The sequence below is a fragment of the Triticum urartu genome, chromosome 5 (genome assembly GCF_003073215.2).
Source record: "Triticum urartu cultivar G1812 chromosome 5, Tu2.1, whole genome shotgun sequence".
NCBI classification, from domain to species: domain Eukaryota; kingdom Viridiplantae; phylum Streptophyta; class Magnoliopsida; order Poales; family Poaceae; genus Triticum; species Triticum urartu.
In genome coordinates this window covers 119610827-119621495 of record NC_053026.1, presented here as the reverse complement: position 1 = coordinate 119621495, position 10669 = coordinate 119610827, and positions in this window count along the sequence as shown.

The following is a 10669-nucleotide window of genomic DNA, read 5'->3' as shown; positions in this document are numbered from 1 at the left end:
CGCGCTCCTCCACCACCACCACGCCGTCGTGCTGCTGCTGGATGGAGTCTTCCCCAACCTCTCCTTCTCCCCTTGCTGGATAAAGGCGTGGGAGACGTCACTGGGCTGCATGTGTGTTGAACGCGGAGGCGCCGTTGTTCGGCGCTTAGATCGGAATTAACCGCGATCTGAATCGCTAAGAGTACGACTCCTTCATCCGCGTTCTTGCAACGCTTCCGCTTAGTGATCTACAAGGGTATGTAGATGCACTCCCCTTCCCTCGTTGCTAGATTACTCCATAGATTGATCTTGGTGATGCGTAGAAAATTTTAAATTTCTGCTACGATCCCCAACATCACCAATTTAAATTGATGACAAGTAATGGATTTGGCATACCACTTATTCTCGTAGAAAGTATTAAGATAGATATAGCACAAACTTGAGAAGGTCTTCTGCGAACCACCGGTAGGATTGGAAAGAACGAATGAATTGATATGATAACCAAGGAAGAGAGATCTTGAACGAACCACCGTATGAATTGAAAATGAACGAAGAAAAGATAAAGAAACACCGGAAAGAATTATAAAAAGAACGAAGATACTTGAGAGAATTTAGATGCAAGTGAATGAACAGATTCCAAGATGATTAGAGAGAACTTGAATGATGCATCGGTAAGATTTCGAGAACGAGAGCTGAAAGCTGAGAATGAATAATTCTGACATGATGGGCTCCGGAGAATCAAACTGAAAAGACTCTTGAATTGCTCCAGATGGGTGAAAGTAATTCTCACAATCAAAAACAATTATGAGAGGATAGCACGAAGCTAGAGCCATGAATCTTGAAGAGAATGGAGCAAGATATGGAGGAAAACTCTTCTTTGGTCTTCAAAATCTGAGAATTACGACGAGAAACACCACCATGAATTGTTTAGACACTTCGGAAGAATCAAAAGTGAAGAGGTTGAGCCAACGACGAAAAGAATTTGAAAGATCTTGGAGAAATACATTTGACTGATGATAATTCATTCTTACGTCAAACTTTGAAATGAATTTTTGAATAGCTCCGGGAAAATTAGAAGAGTCAGGTAAGATCCTGGGAAAAGACCTGTGGGTTAGGGCCCACTCAAGAGAAAAACACCGTTGAACGATTACTTGAAAAGGAGATTGCACTTGTTGAATTAAACAACTTGAATGAGATAACGACCTTGAAATAGGTTGAACGGATCTTGAATGACAAGACGAGCCTTCTGAGATATCTTTAGCACTCCGGAACAAATGAATAGCGAGAAGTGAATGACTAAGAGGTGCACCGGCATGAGAAAGCATTTGAAATGAGGAGAGGATATGCTCGACAAAGCTTGAATTGAATCCACCGGAGAAGAAAGAGAATGAAGAATGATGAACTTGTAGCTTCCTTAGCATCTTCATGAGAATCACCGGATAAGAACATTGACGGAAAAGAATGAAGAAACTTTACATCCATAAGATGGATACTTGATTATGAAATCTGAGTCCTTGAAAAAAAAGGGGGGGGGGGGGGGGAAAACAAAGACAACTTGGGCAGATGGAATAAGCACCGTTGAGAAAACTTAGAATTGATCTCGTGAATGTTGAGAATGATCGGATCCACTTGAAGAGAAACATGCCGGTTGAAAAGGATTGACTTGACAATCTTGATTATCAAGAAGGATTGGTATTCACATCGGAGTATGAGAACACCGCTTAGGAAAAGGTATGGAATCAACATTTGACTTCGAACTTGAATACCACAACTGCAAACAAAAATAAAGGATTGGCTTGCAAAATAAGCTGGAACAAACATATGATAGATATTTCGTCCGAAGTTTTCATGGTGGGGCCCACATGGGCTCAATCGTACAGCACCATCATGTACAAGGCAGTGCACATGACATATGAAGCGTCCCCGAGTCAGCATAGCCAAGGACTCTTTAAGACATGACGACACCACTGTAAAACCAACCGTGGATAGGCGGACCACTAGACGTCGAACCCCAATCTCATATCATGCATCTGTCGGAAAGATATCCTAGGAGCTATTTGAATTCCCACTTATAAACTCCCGAAACTTTCTGGTTATGCAATCAGGTGTTGGGGATACATGGGAAGCATAATATCTCACCCAAAACTAGCAAATCCTACATCCAGCTGTATCCATCCTTCAACACATAACCAAGAAAACCTTCGAAAATCAATTACCTCAACCTTCGAAACGCATCCGTTATACGAGTTATGGCAATACTCCCGAACTCCCGCCCCAGTACTGGGTGGCGTCGAGGTTATCTCACCAACAACTGCATAAAAGAGATTTTCGATGTCGGCGAAACTCAGGTATTCCAGAACTGCAACGATAAAATTGTGACGACAACACCTCGGAGCTCAACTCCCCGGGACACTGCCACAATCCCTAAATGTCAGGAGGCACCAAGAACAATGTTCTCGTCACAAAACAATCGGAACGATTCAAAGATACCCACGTGATCCTAAAAAAATTAGTGAAATTTGAGGAGAGAAGAGTCAAAACTCTACGACAGGAGGCCTCACCAGAGCGACGAAGGGACTGAGGAGTAAAAAGAATCCTACTCTCCGATATACATAATCCTAAAAGACTCAAAACATTTTTCTAGACTCAACAACGCCAGCGATTCGATCAAGCAGGGGGCTCCTAAGTCGGGGAAGGCTCTGATTACCAACTTGTAACACCCACGATGTGGCTATATCTCCCACGTGTCGGAGCACGACCTAGAGGCATAACCACATTGTAGGAATGTCGCAAGAGGGGTAATCTTTACACATCCCATGTACTGAATAAGAAAGGGATAAAGAGTTGGCTTACAATCGCCACTTCACACAATACATAAATATAGCATTACATCATCCAGAATACAATCAAGGTCCGACTACGGAACCAAAATAAAAGAAGACTACCCCTAATGCAAAAGATCCCCGATCGCCCCGACTGGGCTCCACTACTGATCAACTGGAAAACGAAACAACACAATGAACACGATCTTCTTCGAGCTTCTCCTTGAGCTTGGTTGCGTCACCTGCACGGTATCATCGGCACCTGCAACTGGTTGGAAGTATCTGTGAGCCACGAGGACTCAGCAATCTCACACCTGCGAGATCAAGACTATTTAAGCTTAAAGGTAGGACAGGGTAGTGAGGTGGAGCTGCAGCAAGCACTAGCATATATAGTGGCTAACTTATGCAAATGAGAGCGAGAAGAGAAGCAAAGCACGGTCGTGAACTAGAAGTGATCAAGAAGTGATCCTGAAACTACTTACGTTCAAGCATAACACAAGAACCGTGTTCACTTCCCGGACTCCGCCGGAAAGAGACCATCACGGCTACACATGCAGTTGATGCATTTTAATTAAGTTAAGTGTCAAGTTTTCTACAACTAGACATTAACAAATTCCCATCTGCCCATAACCGCGGGCACGGCTTTCGAAAGTTCAAAAACCCTGCAGGGGTGTCCCAACTTAGCCCATCACAAGCTCTCACGGTCAACGAAGGATATTCCTTCTCCCAGGAAGACCCGATCAGACTCGGAATCCCGGTTACAAGACATCTCGACAATGGTAAAACAAGACCAGCAAGACCACCCGATGCACCGACAAATCCCAATAGGAGCTGCACATATCTCGTTCTCAGGGCACACCGGATAAGCTAAGCGTACATGAGCCTACGTAACCCAAGTTGCCAAGGGATGGCCCTGCACGGTGCTCTAGTTTGGACCAACACTCAGAGGAGCACTAGCCCATGGGTTTAAATAAAGATGACCCTTGAGTCTGCAGATCCCAAGGGAAAAAGGCTTAGGTGGTAAATGGTAAAACCAAGATTGGGCCTTGCTGGAGGAGTTTTATTCAAGGCAAACTGTCAAGGGGTTCCCATTATAACCAACCGCGTAAGGAACGCAAAATCAAGGAACATAACACCGGTATGACGGAAACTAGGGCGGCAAGAGTGGAACAAAACATCAGGCATAAGGCCGAGCCTTCCACCATTTACCAAGCATATAGGTGCATTAAAGTAAACAAGATATAATAATGATATCCCAACAATAATCACATTCCAACAAGGAACAAACTCCATCTTCACCTAACTAACAACGCTATAAGAGGGGCTGAGCAAAGTGGTAACATAGCCAAACAATGGTTTGCTAGGACAAGGTGGGTTAGAGGCTTGACATGACAATATGGAGGCATGATATAGCAAGTGGTAGGTATCGCGACATAGAATAGAGCGAGCAACTAGCGAGCAAAGATAGAAGTGATTTCGAGGGTATGGTCATCTTGCCTGAGATCCCGCAAGGAAGAAGAACGAGTCCATGAAGAAGACAAATGGACGAAGTCGAACGGATCCTCACAAACGCGACATTATCAGAACTAACCCGAAGAAGCAACATCAGAAAGAAGAAAACAGCATAATAAACAACCACCACATAAACATGGCATGATGCACAACCAAGTATAATGCATGTCCTGTTTAATGAGGCATGGCATGGCGATATGCACAAGCAAAACTACAAGTTAAGTGGAGCTCAATATGCAACGAGTTGCATATTGGCGAAACACCACAACAATTATTTAGTTCTATCTCGTTTAGGTACCCAACAATATTAAATGTTGATTAACATGGCAAGAGGTGAAGCATAACAAAACTATACCATCTAAACAATTTAAATGGGGCCGGATATAACCGACAACAAATCTGGTAAATCCCCATATGCATTTAGCAAATTAATGCAAACAACAATTTAAACACTCTTGATGTTGTTATCGTGATGCGGATGACGTTTGCAAGTTTTATGCAATTTGGAAAAGTTGGCAAGAGCATGATATGAAGCATTTGTCATCGTGGCGGAAACGAAAAGGGTGCCACGGCAACGAATCCGAAAATGATGCCATGGCAACATTCCGGTTCCGGTAACTCGATTGAGATGCCGGTGCAAAAGGAAAAGTGACGGGGGCGTGTCATGCAAGGATGATGGGGTGCTCCCGGATACCGGGTTCCCACGGGTTAGTGGCATGGAAACGAGTGACAATACGGACACGGTGTAGAGAAAGGGTGCATCTCATACAACACAAGCATTCATACTCGGACGCCCATCTCGGCGGTTATACCTTTGTAGTGTGCATTATCGGAGCGGTACGAGTTCGATGTGGTGTAGGGGAAGTAGACGTTCTCGGGATGTTCGTAGTGGAGGTAGTCGTTCTCGCATGCTCTAGGGTCGACGGAAGAGGTTCTCGCGACTCGGCGACGGTAGTTGTACATGTTGGCGGTAGTCGAACTTGACGGTTCCGTTACCCGGTTCTTCGGAGACGGTAGTGGTATACGGTTCTTTCGACCATGGTAGTCGTACACACGTTCGGAGAGGAACTTGGCGTTTCGGTGCGGTGTAGGGGTACATGTCGATGGTCATGTCGTGGTACTCGACGTTTCGTTCAGTACTCGTTCAAGCATCCATGTGGTCTTTTCGTTGGTGTACTTGGCGATATCTGAGGCGACCTTGACGCATCCGTGCGTAGAGGTACTTGGCGGTTTTGTGTAGTTGGTCTTGCCGGTCTCGGTAACGTAGTTGTACAAGAGCGTCGTCGAACTTGTCGAATCCAAATGCTTGGAGGGCCACCGGGGTACTTGGCGCTAATCCATGTTCGGTGGTCGAACTTGACGTCAACAGCAACAACAAGTGGAGGTGCATGATGACAGTGGGGCATCGCGGTCATCCACTATGGCGGACAGGGCATGCAGGTCGCGGTGGTACTGCTCGAGGTAGCAGTAGGAGAAGGCCGAGTCGGGTGCTCCTCAGCAGGCAGTGAAACAAACTGCTGCTGCTCGAAGAAGGCGGTGGCGCGCTTGCGGATGAATGGAGGGAGGAAGAGGCGCGGGCGCGAGGTGGCGAAGCAGCAGGTGCAGGGGTATAGCGAGGTCAGCACTGCGGCGCAGCTCGATGGCGTCAAGGTGGCAGGGGGAACCGGGCAGGAGGAAGGAGAGGCCGGCGGCTGCGGTACAAGAAGCAACGGAGGCGCGGCTTCGGGCCATGGCGATGGCGAGGCGGCGGCGAACTTGGAGGCGGGGCGGCGTCGGGCGCGTAGGTGGCTGTGGCCGGGTGGCATCCCCATGGGAACGGACAAGGTGCGAGCGAGGAGACAAGGATGGCGCTCCTGCTCAGGGCCCTGGGCGCGCGAGGCTGTAGCAGAGGATGGAGGAAGAGCGATGGTTGCCAGGGAGAGATGGGGATCGACTGAAGTAGTCTGGCGGCGCTGGGAGATCGAAGAGAGAGGAGGTGGGATCCAGCACGGCCTCCTGGCTCAATGCGTGGGGCGTGCGTGGGGCGACGGCATGGGAGGACGAGAGGGAGTGGATGAGATGGGATTGAGCATCCCCTTGGGCCGGCTAAGTTTAGGCAACGGACGGCTGGGCCTTGGCCTTGGGCCGCACTAGTCGTTGGGAGGCCCAGGTGGGCTGGCTCTCCTCTCTCCATCCTTTTCCTTTTTAAAACAAAACAGAGAAAGAGAAGGAAAAGAAAGAGAAGGTAGGGGCGGAATCTGGGCACGAGGACAATTTTCCCGGACTCATAAAAATATGAGGAATTTAAATAAAATGGTGAAAGGAATTTTAGAGAGAAATAAAGTTCACACAAAGGAACATGTTTGAATTTAATTCAAGCTTGCATGAATTTATAACCTAACCAAACTGTATCCAAATGGGCTTAAATTTTATAGGATGACCCTACATAAAAAATATGATTTATGGGTAGAAGATGAAAATTTATTTGAGCATTTCTATTTGCAACTCAAATAAATAGAGAAAAGGGAAAGAAAGAAGTGGCATAGGGATTTGAAACTTGGGTGAAACCAAGTTGGAAGTGAGCATGGGGTTGATGGAAAGATCAAGAGAAGAAAAGAAGTTGCAATGCACATGAGCAACTAAATTAAAAAAACACAACAATGGTATGGAGAAGATGCATGATGCAATGCAAATGATGCAATGATGAATGCAACAGACAAAACAAATCACATAATGAAACTCGGAAAACATGGAACGCGTCTGAAGCTCCGGTCTTGGGGCGTCACATTGTGCTACGTGTCGATGGAGATAGAACCACGGTTGTACTTTCCCAAGAACCAGCACCACCACACATAACCCAGACTCACGCAGATTGTACCCCTACCCAGTTGGATAGATAACCAGCTACACCCCTTCTAACCCCAACCCCAGCAGATAGTAACCCAGTTCCCGTTGACACAACACCGTCTCCACCACAGAGCACCCAAACACGAGCAGTTTGTAAGGCAACTACAATGCCCAAAGCACGAGGACCACCACTCCGAACCCCAAGTCAACGCTTAAAGCAGAAGAAGAATTGTTCTCAGGTCAGGTTCGGTGGCTATGGTTCATACTACTTTGCTCTTGCATCAATGTATTTACTCATACCAACTAATTTCAAATTTGAAGGATGCAACTGAAACTCCAATGGCGCAACATGTATGTTTTAAACCTGTTTCTTTAACGTGTTTGCTGTTGTAACTTGCTCTATGTTGATTTCAGTTTCAATTGAATAAATAGTTATGTTCTGATGCCATGCACATTACAAGTGTTGTTATTGCTGTGTAGTTTCCCACACTTATATTCTTTCTATGCTGCTTTGTCTTAAATAGATATGATTCAAACTGTATCTATTTTGATTTGGCAACATAAACTAGAATGATATAGACCATACAGTGACCATACTACATAGAATATGTTTGTTTCATGCTGTTATCCTGTCCACCTTACTACTGAACTGGTTTACCAAAATGAGTTTCATATGCTACATCGTAGACCTGTGATGTGTTTGTTTGTTTCTCCTTTAGAACGCGAATAAAATATTGGAGAAGAGTACCCCGTTATGCAATGGTAAAGGAAGTAATGCAGATCAGGTTCAAGATAGTGAGACATCCCTATTGTTCTCCAAGAAAGCTGATAAAAACTATATTGAAGACACTAAGACAATCCCAAAGTCCTGTCTTGATGTAGTGTTCGAGTTACTGGCTACTACTGCTGGCACCAGCTCTTCGAACTCACTGCCTGAATCAGTTCGGCTTCTTGAGTCTTAACTTCAATTTGAAAGACATTGATCAGATGTTATGCGACAGGAAGCCGAAGGACTAAGGAAGTCCCTGCAGAATTCAGATGCATACTTTCTGGTGCAACAGCAAGTGCTGGAGGATTTAAGCGCCAAACAAGAGAAAGTTAATAAGCTTGCTAAGCATCTTGCCAGCATTATGGGTACCCAGGATATTGTTTCTTGAGCTCTTCTGAAGTGATTTCAGTTTTGGACTTGTTTTGCTGCGGCGTTTATATGCTGCTTTGTTCCCTATATTTGCACTTGTGGCGAACTTTGATGCCCAGTGGATGTAATATGTGTAATAGCCATGATAGCCTAGCGTAAGTTGCTTGCTTATTTATTTCTGTTGTCTTCTTTATTTGTTTTCTTGTAGTCAGTGCAGTTCTTTTTCCATGGTTTGCTAGTGGCTGCAATAACCTATTTTTTAAAACTAGGCCACATTAACAATGGGCTACATATTTACTGTACTTAACATGGGCCTCCTACGGGCCGTAGAAACAATGGGCCTTCTACGGGGCATAGACACAATGGGCCTTCTACGGGCCGTATCATCAATGGGCCTTCTACGGGCCGTATGATCGGTTGACCAAACATGGGCCAATAACAGACCACATTATGGCGTAAATGGGCTAGAGTTGAAATCATCCGTTCATGGGCCGACCATAATGGCCCGTTGTTAATAGGCCGTATTTGATGACGCTATGAAAACGGCCCAACGTATTAACGGGCCATAAACGGGCCGACTGTAACCACGAGCTGTATTTGGCCCACAAGCAGAAAATGACAGTAACGGGCTGAAAGTAAACGAATGCTGGAAATGAGCCCAAGAATAAATGGGCCCTGAGAAGGCCGAATGATAACATGGGCTCGAAACGGCCCAACGGAATAATGGGCCGTTAATGGGTATAAAGTGATACACTGTTCATTACGGGCCAGTTTTACCACGGGCCGTTAATGGGCCGAGAGTTACTAAGGGCCTCATATGGGCCAAAAGACGTCATGGGCCATACATGGGCCGGAAGTTAAAACGGGCTGGAATTATATTGGACGGCCCTGGTGACGTTACTAGGCCTAATTCGGATAGGCCGTAAACGGGCCCTGGGTTAGCGGGCTGTAAATGGGCTATATGCGAACAGGCCGTTAACTGGCTTGCCGTGGGCCGGCCCGCCACCTTTTGACCAAGTCAAATGGGCCGGCCTTTTCACAGGAATGGGCCTCTGTTGGGCCATGCCACGTGTCGACGTATCATAGGCGCTTTGGGTCCAATGAGTGGATGACATCTGTCCCAACGATGAGCCGACATGTGTTTCCTCTAGCCAATGATGATTTTACACGTGGAAAATCCCCATTGGTCGGGGCTGTTAATGGGTTATCGGATCCAAAACTGGACCCGATAGCTTAACGGCGTTCCGTTACGGTGGATGCCACGTGTTGGTCACCCTTGACGAAAGCACTTCTGTGACGCGCGATTTATCGTCATGGAAGTGGACACTTCCGTGATGATAATTTTGGTAATGTCATGGAACACTTCTATGACAGCACATGTATGACTATCTTGATTCTGTCATAAATTTGTCATGGATGTACATGCATGACAAAAAACGTGACCTACTGTGACAAACACGTATCATCACGGAAGTGTATTTTTTTGTAGTGATAGTGCATATATAATATCATAGAGTAGTACTAGCTCCCTCTGTAAACTAATATAAGAGCGTTTAGATTACTAAACAGTGACCTAAACGCTCTTATATTAGTTTACGGAGGGAGTATATATCATAGATGACCGTATTTATGAATTGAGCCCTATAAGGTTGGTTGTAATGGGGAGTATTATATAGATACTAGTAGTATCATGCATGCATATATATGATAGTGTAGCTAGGATACTACTTCCATAATGCATAGTATCATAAGTTAACATCTTAGGTTGCCTTACTAATTGTCATGCATCACACAAAGTAGTAGTACAACATTTAATATGACACAGTATCATGATATGATACTACATCCTCTCTTGTGTGCCACATCATCCAGAAAGTCTAGTTGGCATGCATGATACCGCTTATGATAATACCATTACAACCAGCCTAAACCGGAAAGGAGGGAGTATGAGACTAGCCACAATGGAGAGTAGTATACTAGTAACATACACATATCCCTAAACTATATATGTTACTACCATCATAGTGGGTAGTAACATAAGTGTGTGTCATGCAAAGCTTCATTTCTTAGGTTACAGACTCATATTGCATTGGGACATGTGATGCTACAGTAACTAGCTAAGTTGCTGAAACTATCTCTCTCCTCATTAACTTATTGCTAGATAAGCAAGTTTGCTGAGTTGGAGTCGGTGTTACTGCTGAAGTTACTCCCACTGTGGCTAGTCTGATACTAGCTAGTCGTCTATGATATACTAGCTATCTCACTAACAGCATGCATGGTTAATAATACAGCCAAGGGTCGGCTATAAGAAGTTGCCATGTCATATACAATCAACCTCTTAGCGGGCCCATAAGAGTACAATAATAAGTTTAATATGCATACTAGTTTATCA